The following is an 18,699-nucleotide window of genomic DNA, read 5'->3' as shown; positions in this document are numbered from 1 at the left end:
AAGGGAGTGAGAGAGAGAAGGAGAGAAAGGAGGGATTGATTGAGAGAGAGAGAACGAAAAGGAGAGAAAGAAGGAAGGAGCAACAGAGAGAGAAGAGAGTGAAAAAGTACAAGAGAGAAGGAGAGAAAGGAGGGAGTGAGAGAAAGAAGTGAGAGAGAAGGAGGGTGAGAGAGAGAATGAGATGGAGGACAGAGTAAGAGAGAGAAGGAGAGAAAGAGTGAAAGAAGGAGCGAGAGAGAGAGCGAACAAAAAGGAGAGAAAGGAAGAGGGAGAGAGAGAGAGAAGAAGAGAGTGAGAAACAGAAGGGGAGAAACAAGGGAGTGAGAGAGAGAAGGAGAGAAAGGAGGGATTGATTGAGAGAGAGAGAGAACAAAAAGGAGAGAAAGAAGGAAGGAGCAACAGAGAGAGAAGAGAGTGAAAAAGTGCAAGAGAGAAGGAGAGAAAGGAGGGAGTGAGAGAAAGAAGTGAGAGAGAGAAGGAGGGTGAGAGAGAATGAGATGGAGGACAGAGTAAGAGAGAGAAGGAGAGAAAGAGTGAAAGAAGGAGCGAGAGAGAGAGCGAACAAAAAGGAGAGAAAGGAAGAGGGAGAGAGAGAGAGAAGAAGAGAAAGAGTGAGAAACAGAAGGGGAGAAACAAGGGAGTGAGAGAGAGAAGGAGAGAAAGGAGGGATTGATTGAGAGAGAGCGAGAGAGAGAGAGAGACTGATGGCATGTTTTGATCGCTGGTGGTTTTATCCTGGATTACAGCACCAGAGTTTAAACATGCGCTCTCTCTCGCTCTCTCTCTCTCCTCATCCTTCGCCTCATTTTTTATTTGTCCTTCTTTTCTTCCCATTTATCTGTTTCTCTCCATCTGTTCTCTCTGTTCTTTTCTACACCTAACTTTTATTCCGTATTTATTATTATTATTTCCATCTCTCTCTCTCTCTCTCATCCTTACGTCTCTCATTCTTCCCTCTTTCCTTTCACGTTATGCTCCCATTTCTTTCTCTCTGTCCGTTTCTCTGTTCCTCTCTCTCTCTACCTTTTATCCCGTCTTTCTTCTCCTTGTCTCTCTCCCCTTCTCCCTCTCTCTGTACCTCTCATCCCTTCTTTATTTCTCACTTTCCTTTTTTTACCTCTCTCACTTACCAAATTTATCTTTCTCTCTCCATCCATTTCTCTGCCTCTCTTTTTAACACTCTACCTCTTCTTTTTTCAGCCTCTACATCCCTTTCTTTCTCTTCCTCATTCTGTCTCTCTCTCCATGTCTGTCTGTTTTTCTCATCACATCTGTCTATCTCTCGTTTTAATTCCTCTCCCTCTCTTACCTTGTCTGTCTCCTTTTCCTGTCTCTCTATCCCTCATCTTGTATTTCTTCCTCTTCTTCTCTCTTTTTCTGTCCTTCCATCTCTCTCTCTCTCTCTACCTTTTTCTGTCTAGGTTTTTGTTCTCTGCATGTCCCCATTTCTAAGTATTTTTTTGTTTCCTCCTTTCTTTCTCTCCATGTCACACACTGTTTTTCTGACATTTTTCTCTTTACTCCCTTTTGACAGCTTACACACACACACACACACACACACACACACACTCCTGTATTTCAGCACTTTTCTCTCTCTATTTTTCCTTCTTTCTGAAAGGCCTACTGTGGCGGTGTGTGAGCAACTCAACAGGAGGTGTACAGGTCAAAGGTCATGGGTGGGGAAGGGACACACACACACACACACACACACACACACACACACATATATGTAACAGTCCTGCCAGTGTTTCTCCCTGCTGTTCCTGCATCTGGACGATCAGCTAAAGCAACAGGAAGCGCCCGAGGATAGATTTAAGCTCCGCCCATTTGTGGTCCATAAGTGTGGGTGGAGTTTGGGGGTGGTGGTGGGGTGTTATGGACAGGACGAGGGGCATTAGTGTATTCCTGTAAGAAGTGCCCCCCCCTACTTTCTTCCTCCTTCTAGTGCCCCGAAGGACGTGCACTCTCAGGGTGTGTGTTTTTGGCTCTGTGTGTGTGTGTGTGTGTGTGTGTGTTTCCAACCTTTCCTCCTGTTAGCTGCATAGCCACACGGGAAGTTGTTCTTTAAAAGAACACAACAATACCAAAAAAGGCGGCCATTAAAACAAACCATGAACTCGGGGGGAAAAACGGATAGGCCCCTCCCCTTCCCCCACCACACACATCCACACAGCCAAAAACACACTCTCGTGGAAAGTCCGAGCGGTTTGCTCCCACTCCATGACTACACTCTCTTTTCGACCTCAGAGAAATCATTCGAGGGAAGAACAGTAAAGTTAAACGAGCTCGACCTCCAGAAATGTTCAGGAACTGCGGGCAAAATAAAATACACTTCACTATCTGACAACTTTCATCCACAAAATCGCCCCGGTCTCTTACGGGATGTTACTGCCTCTTCATGGGAATTTTTTAGTGTTTATAGAACCCAGAGTGCAGGGTTTACTGTACCCCCTGCTTCTCTCCTCTTCCTGTATTCCTCTTATCAAGGAGGCTGCCATAGTTAGCGTGACGCTAAGCACAGCTAGCATTTGTCTAACATGGACAGCACTGTTTACGACAAAATTAATAAACAACTCTAATTCATCATTTTAGCAAAATATAAACACGTCTATGTCGAGTGAAGTCATGTAGACTGAAGTAAATGGGTTAGCTAGCTAGTTATGCTACATATATAAATCCATAAAAAAAGAAAATACTTGACCAGAAATAACACTAAACAAGGAAATACTCACATTCTACCTACCTAGCCAGCGAGATAGCTATGTTACATCCTTACTGGCGATTTAATAACTAGCAAAGAAATATTAACTGCATTCAAACCAAATGTTTTGTTTCTGTGTCAACTACCATTACTAGCAAATGTTAGCAAGCTAGCTAGCAAATCGAAAAGGTTAGCCAATGCAATTTATATTGCCAGTGGTACAAATTGAAGGCATCGAGCACATAAGCTCCCAAGCCTGCTTGCAGCGCCACCTAGTCGTGTATAAAAACATCCAAGAAACGAGGTAGCTAGCTAGCATAAATGTCTCCAGCTAACACTACATTAATCACATTAATAAGTGGGTTGTTACTCGACAGCTAATCTGAGCAATGAAGTTTCTCAAAGCGGTTTTAGTGTCAAACAGACGTCGTGGTTGGCACGCAACAGATCAGTGAGATGAAAATCCAAGAAGGTCTCTGCGGATTTGAGTCATTTTGCCTTTTCTGAAATCCACAAGGATTAAAGTTACAAAGTGGGAGGGACTTTGGACAAAACCTGAGACAAAGAGGAAGCGAGAGAGAGAGAGAGAGAGAGAGAGAGAGAGATCTATCTAAAGCTGTTTTTATCTGTCTTTTCTGTTCCGTTGAATATTTTGAAAGCGGTGATATGACATCATCAGTACCAGTATCATTACCATATTATCGGTATCATGTTACATGTAATTGAGCGTTTACTGCGTATCTACAAGTTTCCACAAGACGTTTTGGATGTTGAAATCTCTGTACGTGACTCAGTTGGTGAAATTTCTCAATATCAATATCAAGAAGTGGTGTAATTATGTTACTGACTCTTTCCTGTGATAGAATATGGTTTGGGAAAGAGACTGGCTGTCATGGGAACTGGGAAAGTTGTCGTAAAAATTATGTTTTTTTTTTTCTTCAGGAGGAGGATACATTGAAATCCTTTCCAAAAACGACGGTCCTCAGAAATAATTTAACTTCTAAAATGGCTGCCCAAATGTTTGCCTATGGCTAAACAAGCTAGCATTACAGTGAGGCTAATCATAAGAGTGGCATAAAATACAGGATTTAATGTCGGCATCTAGCTAGCAGTATTGGCATTTGTTAGCAAAATAAGGATGACTAGCAATTCATGACAATTAGAATAAGATACTATACAGAGGATGTTACATGTTTACACAAAGATATGAAGTTTATCTTCGAGTGGTGAGTGTATGTCACAAGTGAGTGAAATGAACAAGCGAAAATATTTCCAACACGAGGAGATAAACTTCATGTCGTCGCACCACCGTGTAATATTCTTTATATTATATGGACACATCCACACACACACACAAAAAATACACAAGTTAATCAAAAGAATTTTAATTTTGAACCGGTCCACCATTTTGACAACACGTGTCTAGTCAGCAGGAAAACACTGAGAATGATGTCATTGGAGTGAAATATCAGGAATTATTATCCATACAGGACGCTTTTTCGATGGAATAAAAACACGTGTTCTATTCCCTTCTAGCAGGTTTCATTCATTTGGTTTGATAGCATGCAATATTCTTAGCATATCGCTTATCCTACGTGTATTACACCACTCTACTCAATGGAGAATGAGCGTGCAATATTGTTACAATATTGCACGTTGGCAAGACAACACGACGTCACATCAGAGCTGATGCGAATAGCCAATGACAAAACATTTCTGCTGCGCATGCACAGAATCATTTCTTTGTCTGCTGGGAAAGACAGAAAAGGCGGCTAATCAGTGCTACTGCTAGGATTAGCTATGCTATCATTAAGCAATAAATAAATAAGCTAAAAACTGAAAACAAAGATGTGCTGAACACACAAAAGGCTATCAAAACTTCATTATAGATTCTTCACGCATATTTACAAGAGAAAACCATACCAATGGACATCGAAAAACTGGAAAAGAGACACGTTGGAGATGTAAAACTTCTGCACTAGCAAGGGACTGTGACAATTTGTAAACAAACATGGTAGCCAGGTTTGCTTCGTTAAAAGCAGAAGATTTTGAGAGAATTTTGGCTGCCCGGTTGCTCCGTTGTGTATAGCTGTCGATGTTGCTTTTAAAAAAGTAACAAAGTAAATCACACAGGGGGAAAAAAAAAATAATAATAATAATATTCGGCTTAACTGCACTAGCATTGGCCTGCGCTAACACTACACCGGCTAGAAGGTAACTGGACTGCTGAGCTAACAGCACCAAGTCGTGGGTAAGCTAGCACTGGCCTTCGAGAATGCTGATATGAGGAGAGCATGTATGTACGAGGGTACATCAAAAAGTTCTAAGACAGATGTTATCGTTTCAAAAGGTGTGAAAGACATCCCCCAGAATTCTACAAAGAAGGAATTCTCCGATGGAAACACCGCTTGCGGAAGTGTTTAGACTTAAATGGAGGATATGTAGAGAAATAGCTTTGTTATTTTCATAAATAAAGATTTTTTTTCAGTTTGTCTTAGAACTTTGACTTACCCTTGTATAATAATAATAATAATAATAATAATAATAATAATAGCTTTTTTTCATGGTCTATCCATTTCGTGGTCAATATTCCATTCAGCTACTTGTCTTCGACTCGTTCAGCATCATGCTAGCTGAATGGAATATATCTGACAGACCGCTCAACGCCAGCCAATATTATTTAAATATGTCTCTCAGATCTGCAGTGTATTTCGTTGAAAAATCACATTTTTCAGACACGAGAAGATAAACTTCATATTTTCAAGCCAATGTTTGATTTTCTTTTTATTATATCGACAAATTCACAAAAAAGCCCAAAATTTATCAAAACAACTCACTCATCGATTTCCTCAGGAGTCACAGATAGAGTTTTATGTCACAGTTTTGGTTCTCCATGTCCCATGTCCCGGATGGACCTCGGATGAAAATGACGAGTGGCGTATTTCCCGATAAAACACTCGCGTCTATGTAATATATATTATATATATATACACACACACACACACACATATATCAGGGTTTTTTCTAGAAAAATTTAGTATGAGGGCGCTCACCATGGCGAGGGAGCGAAGCGGGGGGGGGATGGTGCCGGTTGGTTGGCCCCCCCACCGTGCAAAGCCTTTGAAAAATGCTCCAGTGGGACATTCTGAGGCTATCTGAGAGGGAAATTGTAACAAATTGTCTGTCAATATTGAAAAAGAAAGAAGTAAGGCCCAAAAAAAAAAAAAAAAAAAAAAAGTGTGTTTCCGGTAACATGAAATACTAAAATAAGGTCGGTAGGTAGGAAAGTTTTTTTTTCCTTAATTTTTTTTTATTTTGTTCGAAAAAATTAACACAAGTAAACATCTTACAAAATAGTATTTTGGCACAGAATCCTTTATACCACACATCATAATAAAATAAGTGTTTTAAATCTTTAAACGAATAAAAAAAAAATATCGCGAGAGTTCGAGTTATGATCTACGGAAGCGATATTTCATGATATTTTCATGTAATAACGTGAAAACACCTTATCAAGAAATAACGTGAAAATAACGTCCTAGGCTAGGCTACTTCCATTAAAAGCAGACGGCCTCGCCTAGCCTACTGTAGAACTTGGGTCGAGCAAAAACATGGCTGAATCCTGAATGACTCCTATTTGTATAAATAGGGGACTACATAGGCGGCACAATGTAGTGTTTTTCCTGCCATGGAAGTGCACTTGTATACTGAAAAGGAAGCAATTTGCATTACAGCCTTGAATGAGGATTCAAAATGGCGGCTCGGTTCAGTTTATGGAGGAGGGCTGATAGAAGTGGCGAAACATTTTACTTTTTATCGTTTCTTTCACAACTTGAATGCGTTGAAACAAAAAATTATGACAAACTAACGCCGCTTACACTAAAATATCGAGGGAAATTTGTAATAAAAACTTTACGGTCGGCAATTTCGATGCGGAAATTCTCGATCGGTCGGGTTACCGGAAACACTTTTTTTTTTTTTTATTATTATTATTTGGCCTAATCTTCTTCTGCCCCGGACAGTCTTTGGCTTTCTTCCGCTTCGTGCCGCGGGATGACATCTTTAAATGCCCAAGTGTCAACAAAAACAACTCGCGAACTACTTCTGTCAAAAGCTCCTGCGCCGGTGGGTGAAAGGTCATTCAGTCTCGAGAAATCTCGCTCTACAAGTCAGCTGACCTTGTATGTAACCCATGTCAAATCTCGCGAGAGCAGCCGCGACAAGTAAACAACTAAACAACATGGCGCCTCAGTCTGGAAAACGCCAATTCGGATTGTTTTTGCACCGTCTGGCGGTGTATCTACTATGATTGGAATATTTTTGGACCAATTATAATGCATTTGATGATCAGACACATTGTCATGTAGTGTTGCTGGGATGTTTTCACGGAGTCGGTAAGGGGGCGCACGCCGAGAGTAAGAGGACGCAGCGCCCCTGTTCCCCCGTTTAGACAAAAGCCTGTGTATATATATATATATATATATATATATATTAGTGCTGTCAAGCAATTAAAATATTTAATCGCGATTAATGTCGTGACTGTCATAGTTAACTCGCGATTAATCGCAATTTAATCACACATTTTTGTCACATGAAAAACTATTGTAATTCTCTTATCAGCATAAAAAAGTGAATGGGCTTGCTTTGTACCAATGTTGTTTTTTTTTTTATTGCAGAGCATAACACGTCTTGTCACAGCCACATGACATCCATAACTTCCATATTAGATGAGAAAACCAAGGGATGAAAAATAAAGTGCATATCACTGTGAAAATAAAATAAATGTTTTATTTTACTCATTAGTTTCTTTTGAAGAGAAGTATTTGCCATAAAAGAAGAAAAAAAACAGATAACAAAAATAAAAACATTCATCATACGTTCAAAAACGTTCATCATAGTGTGGCACTGTATTCTCTAATTCTCACTGCTTATAACTCTACACCCCCCCGGTGGAGATGAGCTGGGAAACTGAAGACTGAAGGAAAAGTATTGAAAAGTATTTTTCCAGTCTCACCTGTGAAAGGTAATCCCATGTGATCTCGTTTGGATGGTAAACCTGTTGGTACAGTTAAACGCAGCGCGCGACGAGCCTCAGCAGGAAATCTCGTTTGGATGGTAAACCTGTTGGTACAGTTAAACGCAGCGCGCGACGAGCCTCAGCAGGAACTACGGGTGACTCGCAGGGCCAAATTAGAATTTGCGTTAACGGCACTATTTTTTTAAATCGCGTTAAATTGAGATCGCGTTAACATCGCGTTAACTTTGACAGCACTTATATATATAGATTGTCTCATCTCATCTCATTATCTGTAGCCGCTTTATTCTGTTCTACAGGGTCGCAGGCGAGCTGGAGCCTATCCCAGCTGACTACGGGCGAAAGGCGGGGTACACCCTGGACAAGTCGCCAGGTCATCACAGGGCTGACACATAGACACAGACAACCATTCACACTCACATTCACACCTACGCTCAATTTAGAGTCACCAGTTAACCTAACCTGCATGTCTTTGGACTGTGGGGGAAACCGGAGCACCCGGAGGAAACCCACGCGGACACGGGGAGAACATGCAAACTCCGCACAGAAAGGCCCTCACCGGCCACGGGGCTCGAACCCGGACCTTCTTGCTGTGAGGTGACAGCGCTAAGCACTACACCACCGTGCTGCCCATATTAAATACAGATTGCTTAAAATAAGAGACAGAGTAATATATATAGCATTAGAGTAAGGGCTTGCTACAGAAGTATATTAGCTAAACATAAGGATAACTAGCTAATATCGAAATACAATAAAGGTACTACACATAGCTAGCTAATGTTAGCTAAATGTAAGTATGACTAGCAAATAGTGAGAGTGCCAGATCAATTGAATGCCATATGTATGTATGTAAGTAAGTAAATAAATAAAACAGCTAGCTTAAAAATGAGATTCTGAATATAGCTCGCTGAATAAGGTGTTCAATAAAATCACATTAATCTGTAAGGATATCATGGAAAGATGAAGAAATCAGGCAGGAAGTCAGATGGGGAAAACAAGTGCATTTCTGTAAACACGCATCTCCAGACTACACAAGAAGTTTAATGCAGTCCAGCTTTCTACCTGCAGACATGAGGAGATCCTCTGAACAGACCCAATCAAAAAGACGAGCTCAGTTCAACAAAACAAGCCCTGTGTGTACACTCGGGTAAACAAAATCACACACGCGCGCACACACACTCATATATATCTACACAAACACATAGAAACCACATGCACTGCTTTGGAGAGAAATGCTTATTAGCACAGCCTCGGGCTGACAGAGCAGATGGCTGATTAAAGCAGACGCACACACTGCCAACGTTTTAGCCCCGGAATTCATCATCAATAAGCAAGGGCCGATGCAAACACACACACACACACACACACAGAGCTCCACATGCAAGCCAACACACACACACACACACACACACAGCAAGATCAGGCCGCCGAATCGGTAATCCAAACCTCAGCACAGCGCTACATCAAATGCTAGCGGTCGATACCAAGAACTGATATTTCCATGTAACTGTCCTGTCAATCAGTTCTGAAGGTCAAGTCAAGTGGATTTTATCATCTTCTCATGTATAAACGTAACAAGCCCGAGCTGGAGACAGTTAGAGATTTATGTTTAGGCTTTTTTTTCTAAAAGGATAGAAAATTATGAGATAATTATAAAAAAAATCCTAATTAAAACATTTTATGTATCAAATCCAGTGTTTATAACACAGCGCTTCTGTAGCACTACGGCTCTGTCCCTTGGCTCAACTTGGCATCGACAAAAAATGCCGCAACTTAAACACACACACACACAAAAATTTTGTTCATGTCCTACAGTCGATTCAGAATCAATTCAGAGTCAAATCACTTTCTTACTGCAGTAGATTTCCTTTAGTCGATTCAGATTTGATTCAGAGTCAGATTACTTTCTCACTGCAGGAGGCTTCATGCTATTGATTCATATTTGATTCAGTCAATTCAGAGTCAGATGACTTTCTCAATGTAGTAGATTTCCTTCAGTCGATTCAGATTTGATTCAGAGTCAAATCACTTTTTCACTGCAGTAGTCTTCCTTCACTCTGTTCAGAGTCGATTCAGATTCAAATCACTTTCTCACTTGTAAAAAGGCTCCCTGCAGTTGATTCAGATACTGATTCGATTCTGAGTCAAATCACGTTCTCACTGCAATAGACTTCCTGCAGTTGATTCAGATTTGATTCAGAGTCAAATCACTTTCTCACTGCAGTAGACTTTCTTCAGTCGACTGAGATTCAGAGTCAAGTTGCTTTTTCACTACAGTCGACTTCTTGGAGTTGATTCATATTTGATTCAGAGTCAATTCAGTGTCAGATCACGTTCTCACTGCAGCAGACTTCCTTCCTTCATTCCTTCATTCATTCATTTCAGAGTCGATTCAGATTCAAATCACTTGCAAATAAGCTTCCAACAGTTGATTCAGACTCTGAGTCGATTCTGAGTCAAATCGCTTTCTCACTGCAATAGAGGCAGCCCAAGGCCACTTGGACCAAGACGCTTACCAGGGTTTTATTCACATGGACCAAACACTCTGTGTGTGTGTGTGTGTGTGTGTGTGTGTGTGTGTGTGTGTGTGTGTGTGTGTGTGTGTGTGAGAAAGCAGATGATCATTTACAGTAACGTAGAGAGTTAGAGTGTTCACATAAAACCATTTCTTGGTAGCAAATTTGAATTTCCCTCCGGGGATTAATAATTCTGATTTCTTACTGGAACTTCAGAAACAAAAGCAGGCCACACCCCCAAACACACTGGTTTAAATGTGAGGGTAAAAATGACGTCAAATCTGCTTGAATTACTGCCATGTCCTGACATTGGCTAGTTTTTTATATGCTAATTTCACGTTTATCAGTTCACAGTGAAAAAGCAGCGATGGAGAAGATCTCGAGTGTGAGACGGACTGCTACGGCGCTAAACGGCTCCTCAATCAGCAGACTGATAAGATACTGCAGAGCCGTGTGTGTGTGGCCCCACGCATGTGTGTGTGAGCTAATGGAAGGGACAGCACTGTCACACTTTCACAGATACGTGTTGATGTGTCTGTTCACCTCTGGCTCCCAGCTGTGCACGCGCACACACACACACACACACACACACACACACACACACACAGGCGCCACATTCTGCCACATGTGCACATGCACCACTGGGGGAGGGTTAAATGAGCTCGGTTCTGCCTCTTCATACACACACACACACACACACACACGCCTTTATTTACTTTTAAAACACTTCCCCCATCCCTTACCTAAACATCACACAGTCTCCATCCACAGAGTGTCTCCTGGTCCATCCACCCACTCACTGATGGAGAGAAACCATGAGAGAAAGACAAAAAAAAGGAGAGAGAGGACATAAAAAAGAAGCGATTTTTTTGTTAGTAGTAGTAGTATTTCTTTTTTCTTTTGTATTCCCAGTCTGTAAAGACGAGGTTTGGGAACAGACGTGCTGTGAAAGCCTGTTAGTCATGCTGAAAAAACTTAACTTACTAAGCTGAAAAGAAAGAAAGAAAGAAAGAAAGAAAGAAAGAAAGAAAGAAAGAAAGAAAGAAAGAAAGAAAGAAAGAAAGAAAGACATGAGAGCAAAAGAGACAAGTGTGTGAGAGAGAAAGACAAGAAAAGAGAGACAGAGTGGATAAAGTGAGACAGGAGAGAGGCAGACAGGTAGAGTTAGACAGAGAGAGAGAGAATATATGAGAGAAAGAGAGAGAAACAGAGATGGAGACAGAATAAAGGAGAAAGAGACAAAACAGGTAAAGTTAGAGACTGACACAATGAGAGAGAGAGAGAGAGAGAGAGAGAGAGAGAGAGAGAGAGAGAGAGAATATGAGAGCAAGAGAGCCAGAATAAGAGAAAGAGAGAGAAGGAGAAACCGAGAGACAGACAGACAGAGAGAGAGACAGAGAGGGAGAGACAGACAGAAAGAGACACAGACAGAGACAGACAGAATGAGGGAATGTGTGTGTGAGAGAGACAGCAACAGAATGAGAGCAACAGAGAGACAGTGAGGGACAGAATGAGAGAGAGAGAGAGAGAGAGAGAGAGAGAGAGAGCGCAAGAGAGAGAAAGAGCGAGAGACAGACAGAATGAGAGAGAGACAGAGAATGTGAGAGAGAATGAGAGAGCAAGAGACAGAATGAGAGCGAGAGACAGGCAGAATGAGAGAGAGAGGGAGAGCGAGCAAGAGAGAGAGAGAGAGAGAGAGAGAGAGACAGACAGAATGAGAGAGAGAGGGAGAGTGAGCGAGAGAGAGAGAGACAGATGGAATGAGAGAGCGAGAGAGAGAGAGAGAGAGAGAGAGAGAGAGAGGGAGGAAGAGGGAGCTGGAAGGTTGCCAGTGTGTTGAGCGGAGTGAAGGTCAGCTCATGCTGTGTGAGAACTTCAACCTGCACCTTGAACACACCACTGATCATCATCATCATCATCATCATCATCATCATCACCACCATCCTCCTCCTCCTCCTCATGTCTCTCAGTGCTGCCAGATGATCTCCCTCTTCACATCTCTCACACAGTCACCACCACCGAGAGCTGCATCCATCTCACATACATCAGCGTCACATACAAACATCTGTTACACGGTCCTAAATCCAACCGGTCCCAGAGATGCTAATGCGCTAACTCACCAACACACTTCTGTTCTTTTAGGACAGATTTTTATTTTACAAAATTTTTATTCAAGTCTTAAATTCAAAACAGATCCACTGACCACACTAACACGCTTCCTCAGAAATGCTAGCACGCTTCTTCCTGCTAAATGGCTAACACAGAAAAACACGACAACTTCATAAAACAAAATGCACCAACATTTCATCCAAACAGCTTTTTTTCATGCAGTCCTAAATCCTAACCTGGTGTAAGATTTAAAAGTCTCGTCCCAAAACCAAACTGGACTCGGATAACTAGGTTTGCTAAAACACTTCTATCTATTAACACGCTAATGTGTTTCCTCAGCTAGGCTAACATGCTGAATCACTAAGCTTTGCTAAATGATCGCTGAATGAAGCACTGTGACGCCAGGTCTGCTAAAGCTTCACCAAACCTCACCGGTTACACGAACAATGATCTGTCAGACATGCTAACATGCTAAACTGTTAGCATACTGGGGCTCTGTGTACGTTAACATGCTTCTGTTTCACGAAAAAGGCTTTTAAACTGTTCACAGTCCAACCTGGAGTCACATTGTGAAGCTAACACAGTTCTTTTCTACTCCGGAGGGAAGCTCGCTCACACACACACACACACACACACACACACACACACACAGAGAGAAAGAGAAATGGAGAGGAACAGATCTGTCGGAGGTAAAGAAAGAGTGAGGGAACGTAGTGCTCCGAGCGAATGAAGGGAAAGAAGAAGGCCTAATGAGGGATGAAGCTGGAAGTGTCGAGAGCAGCAAGCTAGCTGCAGGCACGGTACCGTAATGCAGCAGGGACGCCGCAACATAATCCCACACCATATGATGATGAAGACACACACACACACACACACACACACAGATGTGTTATGTAAGATGCGGCATCCGAGCCACCAGCTGATTCGTCTCCACTCATGAACATTACACACTCACCGCGAGGGTTAGTGAGCCGCTAACTGTTTGTGACTTTGCGAGTTAGCGCTAACAGTTGTTGAGTAACTTCTGAGCAGTTTGTCTTTCTCTCACACACACACACACACACACACGACGCTAATCACAATGAGAACTGAGAGATGAACATCTGTTCCAGCGCAGTAATTCAATAACTCGCTCAAACTGGCTTTTCACACGCCAACGCACACTGGATGGATTAGCGATCAGCGATCAACATCACGGAAAACAAAACGGCATGAGGATTTCACGTTGACTTGCCGCGTTATCTTTTAAAAACCTGAAGACCGTGTCTTTTTTGAGTCACACCAACATTTCCATGCAAACGAAAATCCTGTTATACATGACATTCGTTTGCAAGTTAGCATGTTGGAGAAGCTGAACAGCTAATGGCCAATTTATGCTGACAACCCAGTCCTCGCAGATAGCGTCGCAGACAGCGTCTGCGTAGCCCCCCCACCTTTGCAGACGCTCTGCGCGCACCTCCCAAAAATTGTGACCACCGCAGAAGCCTCGCAGACAGCGTCGCAGACAAGAGGGCTCTGATTGGTCCACTCTACATCCGCTGTACACGCACTTCCGCTTCCCTACTTTCCCGGTTTGGTTTGTTTTCACGACCGCCATTTTTAAAAACACGAGCGAAGATGGAGCAGCATGAAGAGCGGTTGATTGAGGAAGTATGTACATCTATACGACTCCAGTTCTAGTCATTATAAAAAAAAAAAGTTCTAGTCATTATAAAAAAAAAGTTCTAGTCATTATAAGTAATCGGAGGATAAACACTCCACTAACCACACCCACCAACTACTCCTAGCGACTTCGCGCCCCCTTGCGTTGTGCCGGTGAATAACATCGCGCACGCCTATTACTCCCCGCTCAACGATAAATTACAACTGTCTGCGAAAAGCTATCTGCGAAAGCCTTGTCGCAAGAGCATGCAGGGGCCCTAAGAATGGCTACGCTTGACCGCTAAAGTCGTCACAAATTCTTCTGTCTAAATTTTTCCTTGTGGTTTCAATCAAAATCTGAGGAAAAAAAAATCCGGAGGTTGGTGAGGGAACGAATGCGTGTGTTACAGCTACGACTGTATAACGTGTTTCGTAGAACGTCACATAACGTCGTATGTAACTATAAACAAATGAAATAACTACGCTTTTTTTAATCAATAAAATATTGTCATGAAACTCTGCCTTACGACACGACCCGGTTGTTGACTGTTTTCCGATAACTGCACGACCCGTAGCATGTAGTATATTTTGCAAACAAACATTTACATATTCAAATACAGACTATTGTGTTGCCAGGGATTTAAATATCCTACATTTTTAATAAAGTTTTTTTAGGTTGCCAGTGGTATAAAATTCCATCCAGAATCTTAATTTAATTCACATTAAGGTCCCGCCTTGTTCCGGAAAAAGAACTGAATGCAAATTTAACAGCACGGAAGCTAAAAAAAGGGGATAATTATCACGTTTAGTCTGAATCCAGCTCTCAGTTTGGTCATTTAATGGGCGAGAGAAGAGAGTCTGTCGTTTTTAATTCGACGCCATTTGTGGAGTCAATGATTCAGACAGGAAGTGGGAAACAGACACCGATTCCTGGATTTCCTGGATCCCTGTTTCTCCGCCCGTGTCATTTTTATCCCATATGGGTGAAGAAGCTTAAGCAGGATGTGAGTCCATTGTGGTGCGAGAGTGAGAAGATGGAAGCTGCAGGAGATGTATCGACTCTGAATGGATAAGCTGAACATCTGGACTGACAGGGGGTCGAGAGAGTCAGTGTGTGTGTGAAAGAGAGAGAAAGAAAAAGAGTGTGTGTGTGTGTGAGAGAGTGTATGTGAGTGAGTGAGTGTGTGAGAGAGAGAGAGAGAGAGAGAGAGAGAGAGAGTGTATGTGTGTGAGAAAGAGAGGGAGTGTGTGTGTGTGTGTGTGTGTATGAAGCCCTGCTGAGCTGTGCCTAACCAGCTGAATTTAAAGCTTTCACGCTGGACGACCTCATGTCCCTCTGTTCAAACTCACACTCACTTCTCACTGATCCCCAGTAAGGCACGACGAAGCCGTTTGGGACGTGGCCGGATTTTTAAGCGTGAATCATAAATATACTATGAACAATAGACTCTTGCATCTTCAGTGTGAGGAGGAAACACACCAGCTTCCTTCCACTCTTATGCCGCTTTTCCACTACCAACGCGGCTGAGTCGGGCTGAGCCGTGCCGTGCTGAGTCGAGCTGAGCGGGGCTGTTGGAGTTGCATTTCGACTACAACCGCGCTGAACCGTGCTGGCTGGAAGTGGGTGGACACATTGGGTGGAGTTAGCGAAAGTGGGTGGACGTCACGTGATGTCGTTAGGCGGCGCAAACAGTGACATCAGTGATCTTTTAAGCGGTAGTCTCACAACCCGGATAGTAAACAATAAACATGGAGGACATGGAGTCGTTAGTGTTGCTGGTCTTGGTGCTGTGGCTTGTTGTCACCGACAACGCCAACAGATACTGGCAAGAGCGTATAGATGAGGCGAGGCGCATAAGGCTTCAGAAAGAGAATTCTTCTTCTTCCGGGTTTACAGTGTTTACAGATCCCAGCGTGCTCGCAGGGCGTGTGTGGGCATGTGAGGACACTCCTCCTCACCAATCAGTGCACAGGGGAGTGTCTGCTCACGCCCCTAGCCCCACTCGGCTCGGTTGGGCTCACTTCAGCCCCACTCCAAAACCGTGCGAGTTTTGGGTGCTGAGCAGGGCTGAAGTGAGCTCAGTCGTGCTGCTCTGAGGTAGTCGAAACGCGAGCCGTGTTGGGCTGAAGTGAGCTGAAAAAGGGTAGTGGAAAAGGCCCATTAGTGTCTTCACACACACACACACACACACACACACACACACACACACACTCGACCCCTCTCCTTCATTCCTCCATAAACTTATCATGTTACGACAAATGATTTCATCAAGAACTTCTCTTCTTAACAAGCATTTTCAGTGATGTGGGTCACCAGTGGTGTTAAATATCATCCCACTGAGACGCAAAATCTTCTTAAAGCATTCTCTGAAAATGAAAAAGAGAAATAGAAGCTGTTCACTACGTCCCAGCAGTGACACAAACACCATATTCAACCCTTTTAGGTTGTCAGTTATACCAAATATCTCCACAGCCATGCATCAAGTTTCAAGAAATTACTAGTTAAAGCACTTAAAATCCAAAATCTCAGTAAATCGAAAACTGTTATAGTATATTTAAATCAGTTGTTTAAAAAAAAACAATATAAATATTTCTGTATGTTTTAGGTTGCCAAAGATATGAAATATAACCCAGAAGACAACATTTTCTGAAATCTTTTTATCAGAATCTTTAAGAAAGACAGAAAAATTAACAGAGCTATTACAATTTTTACATGATATAATTTAGGTTGCCAGTGTTATCAAATATCAACTTCTAGAAATAACAAGCATCCTCTCTTTGCAAGTGCTTAGAAATAAAAATAAATTTTAAATACATATATGCCACTTTATATTTAACCAGTGACACAAACCTACACCAGTTTATGTTGCCAGTGATATGAAATATAACCCTGAAGGTATTTATCTTATAGAAGTATTAACAAGACTGTTACACCATTTGTATGATTTAGGTTATCAGTTGTACTAAATGTCAGTCTGAAGGAAAAACAAATTTTAAGCTGCATGTAAAACATGACATTAAATACCTAAAGCTATAACAAGGGGACACTCAGTGACAGAAAGCCATTAGCACAGGTTGCCAGGTATACCAATATCACCCACAATAGGCGACACCATGGTTAGATTGTTTCGAAAATATTTTAACTATAATCACCTATTAAATACATTGTATAGCATTAGGTTGCCAGTGGCTTACTAATTCAACCTCAAGGGAAACAATTTCCTAAGCATGAACAAAAAAACCCCATCTGTCAAAACAAATAATTAAAATAATTAAAGGCTTATGTTACATGTAAGCAATGAATCTTATATGAAGCAATTTATATGGTGAAGGTTGCCAGATGTATGAAATATCAGCAGAATGCAAGCTTAGTAGGCAAAACTACTCACTGAACACATCAATACTGGAACCCTTTGTACCCTTTAGGTTGCCAGTGGAATCAAAACTCAACCGATATCCAGGATTAGGGAGAAAAGAGTCAACATAAAAAGATAGATCTAGACATTTCATCAGTAAATCAGTGACAGGAAACCTTTTGCATGCATTAGGTTGCCAGAGATATCAAACATCACTATGTTGAACAGAAGGAACAGAAATCAGGAAAGTCTCTTATTTCTGTCTCTCTGCTGAATTAGAAGTGCAGGAAACACGCCTTACATCTCAATAGTCACAGAAAAGCTATAAAGTCGTTTGGTTTGGGTTGCCAGTGATAGCAGAACCACGCACACGATCTAACGTTTTAGGGAAATGAACCTCAAACCCGATGAACAAACCAACACACAGCATTAATCCAAGCCCAGTGGAGTGTGAGAAGGGAGAGGATGCAGCTCTGTGCAAACAGCGGAAACGCGGATATTTAAAACCGAGCTTGCATGTTAAATAGTTGTGCGTTTCCTAACGCGCGCGCTGCACCGGGCTGTCCGCCGCCTCCGGGCGCGGTGTGGATGCGCGCGAGCTGCACTGCGACCGGGAGAACTTTAAGTTGAAAATAAATTGAGCGCAAAACTCCCGGACCGCCGCCCGACATGCTGCGGGACACAGGGATGTGTTTATGTTTATGTTTATCTGAGAAAGAAAGAAAAATAAAAACAAACAATGCAAAATGCATCAGGGCTCGCGCTTTACGCACAAACTCACCGTGCACCGCTCCGCCGCTCCGGTACAGCCAAAGCCCGTCCACACACACACACACACACACACACACACTCTCTCTCTCCCGATCCAAAGCCGGAGTTCCTCTCGCGAGCGGGTCAGATCCGATCCGATCGGTGCGCGTGTGCCGGTGGGTTTATTTCACTCACGCGCTCGCTGTCCTCATCATCCTCACGCGGAACGGAAATAAAAGCCGAACCGAACCGAACCGAGCCGCACAAACTGGTGTCTCCAGAGCGCGCGCGCATGCATGCAGCGGGTCCGCACCGACTCTCCGCTCCGTGTCTCCTCTCCGGGGCTCGCGCTCAGGGAGGGAGGGAGGGAGGGAGGAGAGAACGCGCGCGCGCGCACAGATACGCGAAGGCACACGCGCAGAGTGATGAGTGGGCTCCCGCCCCGCAGCCCCGCCCCCTCGCCTCAGAACATTAAATCACCGAGAAAAGAAACAAAGGCGCGCGCGGCGGCGCACCGGTGAAACGGAAACGCGTCTCCGCCCAAATATAATGGACCCCGTGAACACCCCGGACACCACGTGACTCCGAGGT

The 18,699-nt window shown here is 42.8% G+C and overlaps 1 protein-coding gene across 2 annotated transcripts in view; it reads right to left on the bottom strand.

The window, feature by feature from the left end:
- sema4c (sema domain, immunoglobulin domain (Ig), transmembrane domain (TM) and short cytoplasmic domain, (semaphorin) 4C) overlaps nucleotides 1–18,449 on the bottom strand; it is a 118,608-nt gene extending 100,159 nt beyond the window's left edge. For both annotated transcript variants that reach the window (XM_060907501.1, XM_060907502.1), the window contains exon 1: nucleotides 18,140–18,449. The gene's annotated coding sequence lies outside the window, so the exon portion shown is untranslated. The remainder of the gene's footprint in view (nucleotides 1–18,139) is intronic.
- Between the last annotated feature and the right edge of the window lie 250 nt (nucleotides 18,450–18,699).

This window comes from Neoarius graeffei, chromosome 24 (assembly GCF_027579695.1).
Source record: "Neoarius graeffei isolate fNeoGra1 chromosome 24, fNeoGra1.pri, whole genome shotgun sequence".
NCBI lineage: Eukaryota > Metazoa > Chordata > Actinopteri > Siluriformes > Ariidae > Neoarius > Neoarius graeffei.
The sequence above is the reverse complement of the archived record's forward strand: the minus strand, read 5'-3'. Positions and strand labels throughout refer to the sequence as shown.